Genomic DNA, 18,778 nt, shown 5'->3' with positions numbered 1-18,778 from the left:
ATTTCTGAATTGTTTCAGAAACAGTTTCAGCAAAAGCAACTTCTGAACAAGAGGGCAGAGGATAGGATTGGGACAGGTATACTGGGTGCTTCTAATACATCTGAAATATTTTATTTCTTAAAAATATGAGAATAAAATATGACAAAATATTAAATTTGAAAAAAGCTGGGTGGTGAGTACAACATGTTTATGGTGTTAACCTCTGTACTTTTCTGTGATTATTATAGTTCAAAATTTGTTAAATGTAGAAAGAAAGAATGGGAAGGTATATTTTACAACCTCAGCAGAGGGAGATGTGGGATTGGGGTGGGTATGTTTGTGCAATCCTTGTCTTTGCTCTAGATAAGTAGGGAGAAGGGAAATCGTAATATATTTTTAAGAAAACTACAGAAAGTTTTGTTGCACGCAATTCAACTTGTCCAGGCAAGCTTTTAGATGTAAAAGACACCAAGAGTCTAAAAGACTTCTACCAAAAATGTCTCCCTTGGTTTACTACTGTACCTAAATTGCCACAAGCAGAGACTTATTCCTGCCATCACCGCAGTTTCCAGGAGTCTCCCATTAATTCTGCTGCACGGGGGGCATGGGCTCAACCCATACCTTGAGAAAATTATTAACCATTTCCACAACTGCTTGGTCTTTTTTTTTTTTTATACTTTAAGTTTTAGGGTACATGTGCACATTGTGCAGGTTAGTTACATATGTATACATGTGCCATGCTGGTGCGCTGCACCCACTAACTCGTCATCCAGCATTAGGTATACCTCCCAATGCTATCCCTCCCCCCTCCCCCCACCCCACCACAGTCCCCAGAGTGTGATATTCCCCTTCCTGTGTCCATGTGATCTCATTGTTCAATTCCCACCTATGAGTGAGACTATGCGGTGTTTGGTTTTTTGTTCTTGCGATAGTTTACTGAGAATGATGATTTCCAGTTTCATCCATGTCCCTACAAAGGACATGAACTCATCATTTTTTATGGCTGCATAGTATTCCATGGTGTATATGTGCCACATTTTCTTAATCTAGTCTATCATTGTTGGACATTTGGGTTGGTTCCAAGTCTTTGCTATTGTGAATAATGCCGCAATAAACATACGTGTGCATGTGTCTTTATAGCAGCATGATTTATAGTCCTTTGGGTATATACCCAGTAATGGGATGGCTGGGTCAAATGGTATTTCTAGTTCTAGATCCCTGAGGAATCGCCACACTGACTTCCACAATCGTTGAACTAGTTTACAGTCCCACCAACAGTGTAAAAGTGTTCCTATATCTCCACATCCTCTCCAGCACCTGTTGTTTCCTGACTTTTTAATGATTGCCATTCTAACTGGTGTGAGATGGTATCTCATTGTGGTTTTGATTTGCATTTCTCTGATGGCCAGTGATGATGATGTTCTTTGAAACCAATGAGAAAAAAGACACAACATACCAGAATCTCTGGGACGCATTCAAAGCAGTGTGTAGGGGAAATTTATAGCACTAAATGCCCACAAGAGAAAGCAGGAAAGATCCAAAATTGACACCCTAACATCACAATTAAAAGAACTAGAAAAGCAAGAGCAAACACGTTCAAAAGCTAGCAGAAGGCAAGAAATAACTAAAATCAGAGCAGAACTGAAGGAAATAGAGACACAAAAAACCCTCCAAAAAAATCAATGAATCCAGGAGCTGGTTTTTTGAAAGGATCAACAAAATTGATAGACCGCTAGCAAGATTAATAAAGAAAAAAAGAGAGAAGAATCAAATAGACGCAATAAAAAATGATAAAGGGGATATCACCACCGATCCCACAGAAATACAAACTACCATCAGAGAATACTACAAACACCTCTACACAAATAAACTAGAAAATCTAGAAGAAATGGATAAATTCCTCGACACATACACTCTCCCAAGACTAAACCAGGAAGAAGTTGAATCTCTGAATAGACCAATAACAGGAGCTGAAATTGTGGCAATAATCAATAGTTTACCAACCAAAAAGAGTCCAGGACCAGATGGATTCACAGCCGAATTCTACCAAAGGTACAAGGAGGAACTGGTACCATTCCTTCTGAAACTATTCCAATCAATAGAAAAAGAGGGAATCCTCCCTAACTCATTTTATGAGGCCAGCATCATTCTGATACCAAAGCCGGGCAGAGACACAGCCAAAAAAGAGAATTTTAGACCAATATCCTTGATGAACATTGATGCAAAAATCCTCAATAAAATACTGGCAAAACAAATCCAGCAGCACATCAAAAAGCTTATCCACCATGATCAAGTGGGCTTCATCCCTGGGATGCAAGGCTCGTTCAATATACGCAAATCAATAAATGTAATCCAGCATATAAACAGAGCCAAAGACAAAAACCACATGATTATCTCAATAGATGCAGAAAAAGCCTTTGACAAAATTCAACAACCCTTCATGCTAAAAACTCTCAATAAATTAGGTATTGATGGGACGTATTTCAAAATAATAAGAGCTATCTATGACAAACCCACAGCCAATATCATACTGAATGGGCAAAAACTGGAAGCATTCCCTTTGAAAACTGGCACAAGACAGGGATGCCCTCTCTCACCACTCCTATTCAACATAGTTTTGGAAGTTCTGGCCAGGGCAATTAGGCAGGAGAAGGAAATAAAGGGTATTCAATTAGGAAAAGAGGAAGTCAAATTGTCCCTGTTTGCAGACGACATGATTGTATATCTAGAAAACCCCATTGTCTCAGCCCAAAATCTCCTTAAGTTGATAAGCAACTTCAGCAAAGTCTCAGGATACAACTGCTTGGTCTTAAAGGAATAGGATATAGTTTTGACGCATGAGATGAGGCAAAAGAGAAGTACATGTGTGAGGTCTGGGAGGATTCTGCTGCAGAATAGCAAGCATTAACAGGAATTCTTCAGAGGGGAATTTCAGGGGACAACATGATGTAATGGAAAAAACATGGACCTTGGTTCCAGTTCCTGTTTAGCTACTTACTTTCAGTGTAATCTTGGGCAAGTTGCTTATCCCCTGAGTCTTTTTTCTTCTTTTGTAAAATGATACCTACATCAGAGATGAGTGGCAAAATTAAAGGAGACAACATACATGAAATATTAACACAGTACCTGTGTCACACTTCAGGGTCCCTTTTCCTTCCATACTATCAAACAACAACTCAGATACATTGGCAAGAGTCCTGGGCTGCAGATCAGGAGGCTCAGGTTCTCTGTGTGGCATTACAGCAAAAGAAATTCAAAGACGAGGGTAATGTGGCAGTGAGAAGAGGAAGAAAACTGCAGAAAGGAAAAGAGGGAGTACATGGAATGTGTGTGACTGCTCTGCTCTTTCCAGAAGTATATACAACATGTTTTCCCTGTTGCTTAGCTACACAAGGCTGAGGGTTTGGGTTTCTTCCCCCTTACGTATAAAAATGGCACTCAGAAGTTTAGAAGCCCCTTTTCCCAGCACAATGGAAAGTCTACAGAATAGTAACTGAGAGGACTTCTGAAGAATTTCCTTTTCCTCTAACAAAATAACCTATTTTCTAGTAACAAAATAGCCTAGCCCCAAAGCAGTAGAGTGTAGAATTAATTTTTGAGTGAATAAAAGTCCCTGGAAGTCTTTTGTTTAAATCCCCTCTCCCTGCTGTTTGTGCAATGCCCCTTCTTTTCAGGGATGAAGTGTTAGAAGCCAGTTAGTTACAGAGAAATTTCTTCATCCAGGGTAGCAGTCCCTACTTCTCCTGACCTACTCAATCCCACCCTTCCTGGCTCCAGGTGAGTTTTCAAAGGGTCTACTTGAAGTTAATGCTTGGTTTTCCATCAGTAAGGCAGAAAGCAGGCATTGTAGGCCTATGGATGAATACGGAATTGTCCTCTGAGCCTCAGAAAACCAATATCTGGGCTGGCTCCCATAAGTCCCTGCTGTGTGTACCTCTAGGTACCTAACTCAGCTTTTGCTGTCTCAGGGAAAGAATGCATCTCCTTCTCCACTTCACCCCAACACCAAATAAATTACTGCTGGTCAGACAGAATATTAAAATTTTGCAAATATGCTATTGACAGGAGATACGTAAAATGCAAAGATAGAATTTTGAACATAAAAGTGTGAGAAAATATACATCAGATGAATACTAGGCAAAAGAAATCTGGTCTACCCACATCAATAACAGATAATGTAGACATTAATGCAAAGACCACTGTTAGGGATCAGGAAGATCATTAGATAATGATAAAAAGACAAAATTGTTCAACATGAAACTATAAAAATTTTAGATAACACCTAACAACACTTAGTAACAGAGCTTTAAGATTTATAAATGATAAATCAATAGAATCACAAGAAGGAATTTATAAATCTACAACCACAGTTGGAAATTTTAACATACCTGTCAGTAAATGATAAGGATTTAAAATTAGAAAGCTTATAGAAGAGTTAAATAAGACCATTAACAAGCATAATCTTTATAAATATTTATAATATAATTTTAAATATCAATGAACTCATTTTTATTGTAAATTAATTAAATATAATTAACAAAATAAATATGATGGGGTAAACATCATGGCCCATGTTTGAAAAGTCATAGACAGTAGAAAGAATTACAGAATAGGAGAGCCAGGAAGATATTTCAACATTTTAAGGAAGGGAGATAACAGGCATTATATCTATTATGTATGTATATAGGGACAAGCCCTATACCCAGTCTAAGGTTTTGATGACTTGGCTTCTGGGTACATCAGAGCAACCCTATTTTTTGTGTGTGTGTGTGTGAGACAGAGTCTCACTCTGTTGCCCAGGCTGGAGTGCAGTGGCGCGATCTTGGCTCACTGCAAGCTCCGCCTCCCGGGTTCAAGCCATTCTCCTGCCTCAGCCTCCCGAGTAGCTGGAACGACAGGCACCCGCCACCACGACTGGCTAATTTTTTTTGTATTTTTTAGTAGAGACGGGGTTTCACCATGTTAGCCAGGATGGTCTCGATCTCCTGACCTCGTGATCCGCCCGCCTCCGCCTCCCACAGTGCTGGGATTACAGGCTTGAGCCACTGCGCCCGGCCTATTTTTTATCCCACTGTACTGAGTTCAGGAGTGTACCTGGTCTGGGCTCATATTGGTCTACCCAGACCGAGGGAGATGCCTGAATGTACTATACCAAACTGTACCCAGTAATCATATAGTATATTGTATAGTGGTAAGTTTGATTATCTCAAGCATATATGCGGACCAACCTATGCTCAGTGCTCAGACCTGCTCTGTTTTTTCTTTTTTTTTTTTTTTTGAGATGGAGTTTCACTCTTGTTGCCCAAGCTGGAGTGCAATGGCATAATCTCAGCTCACTGCAACCTCTGTCTCCCGGGTTCAAGCAATTCTCCTGCCTTAGCCTCCTGAGTAGCTGAGATTACAGGTGTGTACCACCATGCCCGGCAGATTTTTGTATTTTTAGTAGAAATGGGGTTTCACCATGTTAGCCAGGCTGGTCTTGAACTCTTGACCTCAGGTGATCTGCCCACCTCGGCCTCCCAAAGTGTTGGGATTACAGGTGTGAGCCACTGCGCCCAGCCTCTGGTTTTATATATGATAGCCTGAAGAGGCATAGCAGCTAGGCTACCTGAATACTGATATGACTCTCATTCACTTGGATGTTGTAATCTACAAATGCACAGGATTTAGGGTATGGAAACTTACCCATCCTTCTGTCCTGGAATATCTGCTGGGTATCCTCACAGCACTTTCTTTAAAGATCTTTTAGAAAAATGAATCCAGATTGATTTACTGATGTAATGTTTGTGTTTGTTTTTTCGGTCAATCCAAGCCCCTTACTAAAATTTGTTGTCATGTTTGATTTTGCTTCCCAGAAAACAGTTGAGCAGATGGTTTTTGAGTAAAAAGTTGGGGGTTGGGGGAGGAGAGAATATGGACACAAGGGGGTAGAATGTGTTCATTATACTTTTTAAAGTCAGAAGAATTAGTAAATTGATAGATTAGGAGATTCTAAAAACACTTGCTCATCTTCATTTTTGGAGGCCTTTAAAAAATGAGGAAATTTATTATGGCGGGGCTTCTGTGCTCTTTTACTTGATGGCTTTATCCTTAGGCTGGCAGCTAGAAAGCTGAAAATGTCCAAGAAGATTTTGAGTAAGTTTCTCATTTCTCAACAGGAAAAAGTAGACAAATATGAGACAGATGATGACATTGTACAAATGAATAAATATTTTTACTGTCTGCATAATCATGCCCAAAGTTCATGCTTATTCATTGGCATACTTGAGGCCTTTGTTGTAGGTACATTTTTACTCAATATTTTAATCAATTACTTCTGTAAAGGTAAAAAAATTCTATTGTTTATCAAAATAGTGAAAAATCTTGTGATTCAAGTGCATTATTTTTTAAAGACTTGACCCAAAAGTGAGCCAAAGTAACTTGGCATATTTGACCCAGAGTAACTTGGGTCACTTTGACCCAAGTCTTGAAAAAATAGTTAATGCACTTGAATCACAAGATTCATTTGAGATGATCCTCATTTTAAATAGATGTTAGATAATGGGTTAGTGGGCTCCTAATTCCAGGAGAAATGAAACGTTATTGAAGCAACATTCTTCACTAGTTTTACCTTCCACTGCACACCCATTAGAACGGCTAAAATTAGGGAGATTGACAAAAACAAATATTGGTAAAGATGTAGAACAACTAGAAATCTTAAACATTGCTCATGGGAATTAAAATTTGTATAATCTCGTGGAAAGCAGTTTGTCAGTTTCTTACCTAGCTGAAAACACAGTCATCAGAAAACCAAATTATATTCCTAAGTATTTCTCCAAGAGAAATGAAAACATTCGGTTATATAGAGACTTAAACACAAATGTTTGTAGCAATTTTATTCATAATAGTACCAAATGGAAACAACCTAAATGCCCACAACAGGTGAGTGGATAGACATTTGTGGTATATGCATAAAATAGAATACTGCATGACAATAAGAAGGATCAAATCACTGATGCAGGCGACAACATGGATATATCTCAAAAACAGGTTGAGTGCAAGAAGATAAAGCAAAGGAGTGCATATATTTAATTCCATTATGTGAGACTCTAGAAAGGAAAAATCTATAGGAGTAGAAAGAAGTCCAGTTGGTTGCCTAGGGCTTCGGTTGGGGAAATTGACTGAAGGTCATAAGGAATCTGTCTGAGCTAATGGAATTGTTCCCTATCATGGCTGGCATGGTGGTTACATGACTGTATACATTTGTTAAAGATTATTAAACTGTACTCCTGAAATATGTACATTTTATTATATGTAAATTATGCCTCAATACAGTTGATTAAAACAGTATAATTGTATAAATCTACAAAAAATTAGACAGACCAATAAAGTATGTAGCAATGGAAACAGAAGCTCCATGAATGCCCTTATGATGTAAGGTTTGATCTGTAAGATGTGGGATCTAGGAACGGAAGCCGTTGATCAATAGATTGAGCTGCAAAGTAATAAACAAACTGTTGGCATATGTTGATTAATTCAATTAATTGGACATCCATACCAAAAACAAAATTCCCACTATGACTTCAGAGACTATCATATATGCAGACCTGCCCTTGAGGCCTAAAGAACATTGGCTAACATCAGACAACAAGCACTGATAATCATTATTATCATATTGGTTATTATATTTGATAATATATATATATATACTTCTCTTGTTGAATAACATTAATATATCTCTATGTTTATATCAAATTTTCTATAGTCTTTTATTGGAAGACAATAATGTCAATACCAAATACAAACTGAGGAAGATTTTTCAATGGAGATAATATGCTTACATTTCACATGAATATGAACTATCTTTCCAAGTAAGATCTCACTGTACATCCCAGAATGATTATTATATGGAAAAATTAGTCTTTAAAAAATTAAAAATGATAGACATCATAGAATAGAATATAAAAGCTAGAAGATAATTTAGATAAAAACAGATTGACCCCTATTGGTTCTGCTAAAATTTTCTCTGCAAAGAGACACATGTATGGTGAGTTCTAGGGGCAAGCCTCAAATAAGACTTATATATCAGACTCTGTCCAGATGGAGCGTCACCTGTTTGAGTGATGAAAAAGTGACATCTACATTTCAAATTTGAATCAGATACCCATATAAGAATAATTTTAAAATACCCTTTTATACTATTCTTATATATCTTCAATGCTGAGTGGTATGGCACCAACGCGAGCAAGATGCCAGCTTCTAGTTAGCTAACAAGTGCTGTTCTTTGGGTTCACTGTGGACCTCGCCATCTCTCAAGTTTCTTTGAGGTTCTAAGCCTTCTTATGACAAAATCAATCACAAAAAAGAGAAAAAAGAAAAAACCCAACATATTTTACTTCCTGTGAACTTCTATCACATAGATTTCAGAAAAAACCCTGAGTGATGATGAATTTTCCTATTTATATAATTTCCTAATTATGCTTGAGAACCTGACACACAGTTTTGAGAGTGGCTTCATGTTTGCTGCCCAGTTTAAACTAAAAATTGTCCAATTGCTAAACCAAACATACCCCAGGTTTGCCAAGAAAAATAATCTATTTTCCTATTTCCTGTGCTTCATCAGGGTACAAAACATAAAATAAGCCAAAATTCCTCCACAGTGGGCTTGCAATCTTAAAGAGACCATTATTTTCTATGCAGAAAGTCAAATATTTTTTCCAGGACCAATTTTCTTGCTGACTACATTGAGCATTGAGAAATCAGTGAGAGTCTTCTAGGGAAAAATTGAATTGATAGGGGAATCTGGCTTGAGAAAACAGGAAGTGAGTTTCTATTGCTGTATACGGCCAGGAGAGAATGGGACTTCTAGACTACATTGTTGAAGGTGTGTGAATAATTCCTGGAGACAGTGACTATTTCTTTTGGTGCTTATCTAAATCAAAGCAAAGTTAATCCATTACTCTTCATTTAAGGACAAAGCTAGGCTAATTTGGATGAATTTTTCTGCACTCTCTTTCTTTTCAAGGAAGAGGACATCAAGTTGGGAAAGACCAATGCGACACTTTTAAAAAGTCTTTTTGTGCAAACATATTTCATCCATTAGGGTAATGTTTTCTTCAGGCTTGCCCAGGAATAAATCCCAACCTTCTCCCCTTAAGATCCGAAAGACACAGGTGATTTGTTTTCAGTTGGGGCAATGAAATGTTTAAATGGGAAACACATGTCCATTTGGTCTGGAGAGGACATGCTAGGAAGCTTCTTGTTTATGAGGCTCCCATTCAGGAATAATCTGACAGCCACAGAAAGACTAAACAAGCAACTAGCAATTAACTCCTAAATAATACCTCTTCCTGGGAAGATAGTGGATTTTAATTCTACGTAGGATACTCATTACCTAACATGAGGCTTAAAAGGCTCTTTATTTCAAAAAGGAGGAAATATTGTTTAAAAAGCTCACTTAGTTGTTGCCCTTCTCTTTCTTGGAACACGAATCGTTTGCCCTAACTGCTGTACCCAAAAGCTCATGATCCCAGATTTCTGCCTGTCCTAAGTAGTGTTTCCCCGCAGGTATTTCTTCCTAGCATTTCTTCTACCTGAATATACTTTTCTAAATCCTAGATCCCAAGAAAAATCAGCTGAAACATTGGAGAAATGTGAAAAATATTATATTCTGAGAGAATTGAACTCAATAAACAACATAGAAAACTTATTGAGTCAAATGAGTCTCAGAAAGTGATGCCACTTGGAGCAGAAGTTTAAGGTTCATGTTTTTGTTACCAGGACAGGAGCAGGTAAGAGTGAAGTGGTCACAGTGTAATCAGATTTGCTTGTAGATGCAAGCTTGTAGATGCTTGCAGTTTAACTATGTGCTCATGGCCTTGTATGCTGCTAATGGTGAATCATTCTTGTGAATAAAATTAATATTTTTATGTTTTATTGTATTAAATATTTTATACAAATTCTGTGAGTAGTGTTTCAAGAAATAATGGGTTTGGGAAGCAAAACAAGATCTTATATTGGTAATATTGATAAGTGACTCTGTATACTCCCGTTATTTTGTTAGATAATCTGAATGTTACCTTATTTAAATAACATTAATAATTTAAAGAAATAATTTTTAGATATCCATAATAATGAGTGAAGAGTGTAAAGAACGTTGGAAATAATTTAAGAATAACTTAGGACTTTTGAAATTCCTGAGAATTCCCAGAAATTCTCATCACTTGTTCCCTAAATCCCTAAGATTAACACCTTTCAGAATTTGGAATGCTAGTCCTATGTGAATTTAGGAAGAAACTTCATTCTAGAATGGAATACGGGGGCCCTGACGTTAAGTGTCCAAGCAAAGAATGTTGAAAACATTTTGAACTTAGCAATTGGAAGAGTAGAAATAGACCCTCCTTCAGAAACTTGACCACTATCTGGCCTTAAGCAAGTCACTTGGCCTCTTGAGACTCATCTACAATATGGACATACTCATACTTACTGGATTGTTGATAATACGAAATAAGGTTAGGAATTCTACCCCTTTATGTACTCTAGATAAATAAGGAGCATAAATTCAGGCAATAATCTCAAGTGATCTTTGCTAAATTTTCTGTGTCATGTATAAATTTGGGTAGGATAATAACTGGAGTTAATAATAAATGAATAAGTATTATTTATTACTTACTAAGAATTATTATTAAATACACATTTTAAAGATATCCACAATAATGAATAAAGAGTGTCAAGATTGTTATTAGTACTTCAGGGCTGACTGGAAAATTGGTAGAAACAGCTTTGTGGCAAGTTCCAATTATGTGTTCTGTCCCTGGTAAGGAGTCTTTCTGTGTACAAAAGAGGATCAGGAAAGGGTGTGGTGAATGGCTGATGGACTTTGAGATCTTGAGGGGGGTGATTGGTGACTGCTGTCTCCAACTGGGCTCCAGATTCAGTAGCCTTTCTTTGTTCAATTTTGGAAAACCTTTTACCAGTCTAAAGAGAAAACACAAAGAAAAGATCAGCCAGAACAGAAAATCAAAGGTCAGGTGTGGCCCAAGAATGCCACCACATTTTTGAGGTCATTAGGACACCATAGTCATCCAGTTTTCCACTGTTTCCAAATTTCCATTATTGAAGTACCATTTTATGCTTTCTACAACATCTGCATAACACCTGTATTCTTATTTACTTAGCATTTTTCTTTAATCTGGCCCATTTTTAAACTTAGCTTTATCCCAAACAGTAATAAACCTGAAATTATTGATTGATGTGCAAATTATATTTCTCTAAGGCACATTTACGTAACTATTATATATATCATAACATATTGGTACACAACTATAACACTAAGCAAATGTCCGTCTGTGTACCATCAAAAATCATCTCATCAACCACTGAACCACACTTTGGGAAGACTCAGAGGCCATTTTCACTGAGTTTAGTAACAAAGACTAAAGGAAAGTCATCTTAAGTGAATAAGGGAAGCAAACCTGGACAGTTACACAGGACCCTGCACTCAGAAAGGCCCCATGCCTGCTTTAATGCTGTATTAGTCTGTTCTTACATTGCTATAAAGAACTACCTGAGACTGGGTAATTTATAAAGAAAGGAGGTTTAATTGACTCAATTCTGTGGGCTGTACAGGCTTCTGCTTCTGGGGAGGCCTCAGGAAACTTAAAATCATTGTAGAAGGTGAAGAAGAAGCAGGTGTGGTCCTCACATGGCCAGAGCAGGAGAGAGACAGAGAGAGAGAGAGAAAAGGGAGGTGCTATACACTTTCAAATAACCAGATCTCATGACTTGAGAACAGCAAGGGGGAAGCTCATGACCATGATTTAATCACCTTCCTAAAACACTGTGAATTACAATTTGACATGAAATTTGGTTGGGGACACAGATACAAACAATATCAAATGCTCTACTGCCACTTCTTGAAATTCTCAATTATTGGTCAATAAAAGATCCCACTTTTTTTTTCACCAGGTTTTGCAAATTATAGAGCCAGTCCTGAAGAGGTAAGGGAATATAAAAGGTATGGCATAAGAACATGGCTCAGCTGTAATGCTGAAATTCATTTTACATTAACAGCTCCTTTATAGTGACTCATTAAATAGTCATTAGAAAAACTACCACCCGAAAGCTATACAACATATCCATGGGAGATAAAATGGAAATATTAGGTGTTTCTTATCTAATATTACAGCTTATAGTCAGGTTGGGGAGATAACGTTGATATTCATTAAGCAATTAGAGATTCTATAATTAAGAGCTATATTGTATGTTGTGGGTAATAATAACAGTAGTTTAAGAGAGAAAGACACCTTCGAGGACAGGAGTAATGGGAGAAGATGTGAAAGGAAGGATTTGAGCCATTTGATGGCTCACATATCTATTTTTAGAAATGTCTCTACTAAGCTTCTCATGTACAACCCTTCAGAGTCTAGTCCCAACCTCTCTCGCCAGCTTCATCTTTTACCAGTCTCTTCAAATACAGAACTGTGCCTAATATTTACAAAACTCAAGACAAGAGTGTCAATGGAATAAGGATGATGCTGGCCTCATAAAATGAGTTAGGGAGGAGTCCCTCTTTTTCTATTGTTTGGAATAGTTTCAGAAGGAATAGTTCCAGCTCCTCTTTGTACCTCTGCTAGAATTTGGCTTTGAATCCGTCTGTTCCTGAGCTTTTTTTGATTGGTAGGCTATTAATTATTGCCTCAATTTCAGAACTTGTTATTGGCCTATTCAGAGATTCGGTGCTTTCCTGGTTTAGTCTTGGGAGGGTGTATGTGTCCAGGAATTTATCCATTTCTTCTAGATTTTCTAGTTTATTTGCATAGGGGTGTTTATAGTATTCTCTGATGGTAGTTTGCATTTCTGTGGGATCCGTAGTGATATCCCCTTTATCATTTTTTATTGCATCTTTTTGATTCTTCTCTCTTTTTTTCTTTATTAGTCTGGCTAGCAGTCTATCTATTTTGTTAATCTTTTCAAAAAACCAGCTCCTGGATTTACTGATTTTTTTGAAGGGTTTTTTGTGTCTCTATCTCCTTCAGTTCTGCTCTGATCTTAGTTATTTCTTGTCTTCTGCTAGCTTTTGAATTTGTTTGCCCTTGTTTCTCTAGCTCTTTTAATTTTGATGTTGGGGTGTCAAATTTAGATCTTTCCAGCTTTCTGATATGGGCATTTAGTGCTATAAATTTCTCTCTAAACACTGCCTTAGCTGTGTCCCAGAGATTCTGATATGTTGTGTATTTTTTCTCATTGGTTTCAAACGACTTATTTATTTCTGCCTTAATTTCATTATTTACCCAGTAGTCATTCAGGAGCAGGTTGTTCAGTTTCCATGTAGTTGTGCATTTCTGAGTGAGTTTCTTAATCCTGAATTCTAATTTGATTGCACCATGGTCTGAGAGACTGTTTGTTATGATTTCCATTCTTTTACATTTGCTCAGGAGTGTTTTACTTCCAATTATGTGGCCAGGTCCAGAATAAGTGCGATGTAGTGCTGAGAAGAATGTATATTCTGTTTATTTGGGGTGGAGAGTTCTGTAGATATCTATTAGGTCAGCTTGGTCCAGAGCTGAGTTCAAGTCTTGAATATCCTTGTTAATTTTCTGTCTTGTTGATCTGTGTAATATTGACAGTGGGTGTTAAAGTCTCCCACTATTATTGTGTGGGAGTCTAAGTCTCTTTGTAGGTCTCTAAGAACTTGCTTTATGAATCTGGGTGCTCCTGTATTGGGTGCATATAAATTTTGGATAGTTAGGTCTTCTTATTGCATTGATCCCTTTACCATTATGTAAGGCCCTTCTTTGTCTTTTTTGATCTTTCTTGGTTTAAAGTCTGTTTTATCAGAGACTAGGACTGCAACCCCTGCTTTTTTTTGCTTTCCATTTTCTTGGTAAATATTCCTCCATCCCTTTATTTTGAGCCTATGTGTGTCTTTGCACATGAGATGGGTCTCCTGAATACAGCACACTGATGGGTCTTGACTCTTTATCCAATATGGCAGTTTGTGTCTTTTAATTGGGGCATTTAGCCCGTTTACATTTAAAGTTAATATTGTTTTGTGTGAATTTGATCCTGTCATTATGATGCTAGCTGGTTAGTTTGCAAAACGTGGCAGAGACACAACAACAACAACAAAAAATTCAGGCCAATATCCCTGATGAACATCGATGTGAAAATCCTCAATAAAATATTGGCAAACTGAATCCAGCAGCACTTCAAAAAGCTTATCCAACACAATTAAGTCGGCTTCATCCCTGGGATGCAAGGCTGGCTCAACATATGCAAATCAATAAACGTGGTCCATCACATAAACAGAACCAATGACAAAACCACATGATGATCTCAATAGATGCAGGAGAGGCCTTCAATAAAATTCAACACCACTTCATGCTAAAAACTCTCAATAAACTAGGCATTGATGGAACATATCTCAAAATAATAAGAGCTATTTATGAAAAACCCACAGCTAATATCATACTGACTAGACAATAGCTGGAAGCATTCCCTTTGAAAACTGGCACAAGAGAACGATGCCGTCTCTCACCACTCCTATTCAACATAGAATTGGAAGTTCTGGCCAGGGAAATCAGGCAAGAGAAAGAAATAAAAGGTATTCAAATAGGAAGAGAGGGAGTCAAATTGTCTCTATTTGCAGATGGCATGATTGTATATTAAGAAAACCCCATCATCTCAGCCCAAAAACTCCTTAAGCTGATAAGCAACTTCAGCAAAGTCTCAGGATAAAAAATTAATGTGCAAAAATCACAAGGGTTCCTATACAACGATAATAGACAAACAGCCAAATCATGAGTGAACTCCCATTCACAATTGCTACAAAGAGAATAAAATACCTAGGAATGCAACTTACAAGGGATGTGAAGGATCTCTTCAAGGAGAATTGCAGACCACTGCTCAAGGAAATAAGAGAGGACACAGACAAATGGAAGAACATTCCATGCTCATGGATAGGAAGAATATCGTGAAAATACTGCCCAAAGTAATTTATAGATTCAATGCTATCCCCATCAAGCTACCATTGACTTTCTTTGCAGAATTAAAAGAAAAAACTACTTTAAATTTCATATGGAACCAAAAAAGAGCCCATACAGCCAAGAAAATCCTTAGCACAAAGGACAAAGCTGGAGGCATTACACTACCTGACTTCAAACTATACTGCAAGGCTACAGTAATGAAAACAGCATGGTACTGGTACCAAAACAGTTATATAAACCAATGGAACAGAACAGAGGTCTCAGAAATAATGCCAAACATCTACAACCATCTGATTTTTCACAACCCCGACAAAAACAAGCAATGGGGAAAAGATTCCCTATTTAATACATGATGTTGGGAAAACTAGCTAGCCATATGCAGAAAACTGAAAATGGACCTTTTCCTTACACCTTATACAAACTTTAACTCAAGATGAATTAAAGACTTAAATGTAAGACCTAAAACCATAAAAACCCTAGAAGAAAACCTAGGCAATATCATTCAGGACATAGGCATGGGCAAAGACTTCATGACTAAAACACCAAAAGCAATGGCAACAAAAGCCAAAATTGACAAATGGGATCTAATTAAACTAAAGATGTTCTGCAAAACAAAAGAAATTATCATCAGAGTGAACAGGCAACCTACAGAATGAGAGAAAATTTTTACAATCTATCCATCTGACAAAGGGCTATTATCCAAAATCTACAAAGAATTTAAACAAGTGTACAAGCAAAAAACAACCCCATCAAAAAGTGGGAGGATATGAACAGACACTTCTCAAAAGAAGACATTTATGCAGCCAACAAACATGAAAAAAACCTAATAATCACTGGTCATCAGAGAAATGCAAATCGAAACCACAGTGAGATATCATCTCATGCCAGTTAGAATGGCAATCATTAAAAAGTCAGGAAACTACCGATGCTGGAGAAGAGAAATACAAACCCTTTTTTTTCATATTCGTGGAGAAATACGAACTCTTTTACACTGTTGGTGGGAGTGTAAATTATTTCAATCATTGTGGAAGACAGTGTGGCGATTCCTCAAGGTTCTAGAAACAGAAATATAATTTGACCCAGCAATCCCATTACTGGGTATATACGCAAAGGATTATAAATCATTCTACTGTAAAGACACATGCACACGTATGTTTATTGTGGCACTGTTCACAATAGCAAAGACTTGGAACCAACCCAAATCTCCCATCAATGTCAATGATAGACTGGATAAACAAAATGTGGCACATATACACCAAGGAATACTATGCAGCCATAAAAAAGTATGAGTTCGTGTCCTTTGCAGGGACATAGATGAAGCTGAAAACCATCATTCTCAACAAACTAACACAGGAACAGAAAAACAAACACCGCATGTTCTCACTCATAAGTGAGAGTTGAACAATGAGAAACATGGACACAGGGTGGGGAACATCACACGCTGGGGCCTTTTGGGGGTGGGGGGCTAGGGGACGGATAGCATAAGGAGAAATACCTAATGTAGATGATGGGTTGATGGGTGCAGCAAACCACCACGGCACGTGTATACCTAGGTAACAAACCTGCACATTCTGCACATGTATCCCAGAACTTAAAGTATAATAAATAATATTTAAAAAGAGTGTGAATGGAGTCTCACATACCATGTATTTCGATATTTAAAAGTTATAAAGCAAGGTAACACACAGGTAAATAAAACACACCATACTATGCTATGTTGATTATCCTACATTTATAGCAATCTGAAAGGCTAGGTTTAACTTTAGAATTCCTGGACTCCTAGGAGCTCTACTCTGGGAATTCTGGATCCCTGGAATTCAAGACAATCCCTGGAAACCAAACTCTGGTCTGCAAAGGCAGAAGCGCTGGCTCTGGGTGAGTCAGTCCCCTTGCCAATGGACTTCTTATTCTTACAAAGCACGTAGCTGGAGGAGGGCTGAAACATGGCCCTCTAACACACAGGACCCAGGACAGATATTGCCAATATTTCCTATATTTTACCCCTCTCCCAGTTTCTCCTTTTCCCTAAAAAGTGTCTTTTAGTATCTCTTCATCTTTGCATACATCACTCCCTCACTCCTCCTGACTTTCTTTTTTGTGTAGAACATCCATGCTGACTCTGTTTGAATAAGACCTTGTTCAAATGACATTTTATCTTTGAAGCTTTGCAAACTTTCTTAGGTAGAGATAGTTCATTTATGCTTTGCAGTCCCTTGGCATTTTGTTTATGTCTCTTTGATGGTCTTTGTTACTCTGCATTGGAATCACTGTCTTTCTCCACTACACCATGAATGCTTTGTGCATGTTTGGTCTCTTGTACCAAAAGAGTGATTGGCGACACATAGTATTCCCTCTTATAAATATATTTACTGAGGGAATCAATGAATTAAATATACTCTTGTGGCCCCAAATATGCCATGCTATGTAAAAGTTTATTTATCTTGAAGCATTACTTGTCTCTAAGAGTAGATGTAAGCATCTACATGACATTGTCCTAGTGGGAACTGGAAACAGTCCATCCAGATGTTTGGTATCATGTGGATAAATCTCCAGATGATTGACTGAATTTTTCAGTTTTCATCGGAATGATTGGCGTTGTGTATATACGGCCTTATGTTATCAGCCCTGCACTCGTGCCACAGTGGGTTCAAAAAGTTACTATTACAGACCCAAATGCTTAGTGAGCTGTTAATGGGACACACCATTCTTCGTCGTATGCTACTCATGTGAAAGCTGACAAGTTTAGTGCCAAAGGTGATTTCAGTCCATCAGTCCTCATTGTCATTATCAACTAGCATGTATTAAGCATTCACATGTGCAAAGCACATTTTCAAATGAAAGACATCATGACAAACATTAGCTGATGAAAGGGTTTTTTTTTTTTTTTTAAAGCTGTGGAATCAACTTTCTGGCTGCCTACTATGCTATTTTATAAGAATTTGCCTAAAGAGAGTTCAAAGCATGTACTACATTTTGATGATTAAAATCTCACTCATCATGGAAGTTCTGGTTCCCTCATTTCTCACTCATGCTTATGCCCTTGCCCTTTATCCCAAACTCTGTTTATTGGGTGTGCAGTTTGTTGTCACACTCTGCCACTTAGCTTAAGTAGCTTAGGTACAGCGGAAACACAGTACACTGAGAATCAGAAGTCTGATTTCTACCTTGCCTCTCTCATTTGTTGATTTGAGGAAAATTATTTCGCTTCTCAGACACTTGGTTTCCTGATTTGTAATTCTCAATACCTGCCTTACCGATTTGCTGTGAGGCTAAATAAAATAATGTATGAGAAAGTGCTCGAAAACTCCCAAGTAATACAAAGATATTGTGGATTATTGTTATTTGACATTTGATTTGAGGTATTGCCTCTCTTCTAATACAATCTTAGATGGAGTCTAAGGAATTGTCCTTGGGGGGTCCAGATGTAACAACAAAATAGTAAAAAATAAATAAAAGCTAATAAGCAGTAATGATGATACTTGTGATGGACAGAAAACAAAGATAATCTTTTAAGCACTGATAGAAAATTTGAGGCCTGAAACTTTCCAGAGGTCTCCAAGGAGATTCCAGGACTCATGCAAATTCCAAGAGTCAATGTGCTCCTTCTATTGCACTGCCCTCTCCCAGAGAGAGTGCTCCCTTAGGGTGTTATAAAGTGAGGCCTAATTTTTCATGTGTTTTTATGTGGCTCTCATGATGGAAGAGCTGGAGAGCATCAAAGATGTGGCTCAGGGTGGTGTGGGCAAGGGATTCTGTCCTGATGGGGGCCTATGGGGCCAAGTGTTGCTATCCCATGTGGGGTTGTGATGAAAGGTAGCTAGCCAACAAATATG

The 18,778-nt window shown here is 37.7% G+C and overlaps 1 long non-coding RNA gene across 1 annotated transcript in view; it reads right to left on the bottom strand.

Annotated features, from left to right (window-relative positions):
- Nucleotides 1–10,231: 10,231 nt before the first annotated feature.
- The window catches only part of LOC134808570 (uncharacterized), a 68,979-nt gene continuing 60,432 nt past the window's right edge, over nt 10,232–18,778 (bottom strand). The window contains exon 3 of the long non-coding RNA XR_010151832.1: nt 10,232–10,935. This is a non-coding gene — a long non-coding RNA (uncharacterized LOC134808570). The remainder of the gene's footprint in view (nt 10,936–18,778) is intronic.

Source organism: Pan troglodytes, chromosome 1 (assembly GCF_028858775.2).
Source record: "Pan troglodytes isolate AG18354 chromosome 1, NHGRI_mPanTro3-v2.0_pri, whole genome shotgun sequence".
Classification (NCBI taxonomy): domain Eukaryota; kingdom Metazoa; phylum Chordata; class Mammalia; order Primates; family Hominidae; genus Pan; species Pan troglodytes.
The sequence above is the reverse complement of the archived record's forward strand: the minus strand, read 5'-3'. Positions and strand labels throughout refer to the sequence as shown.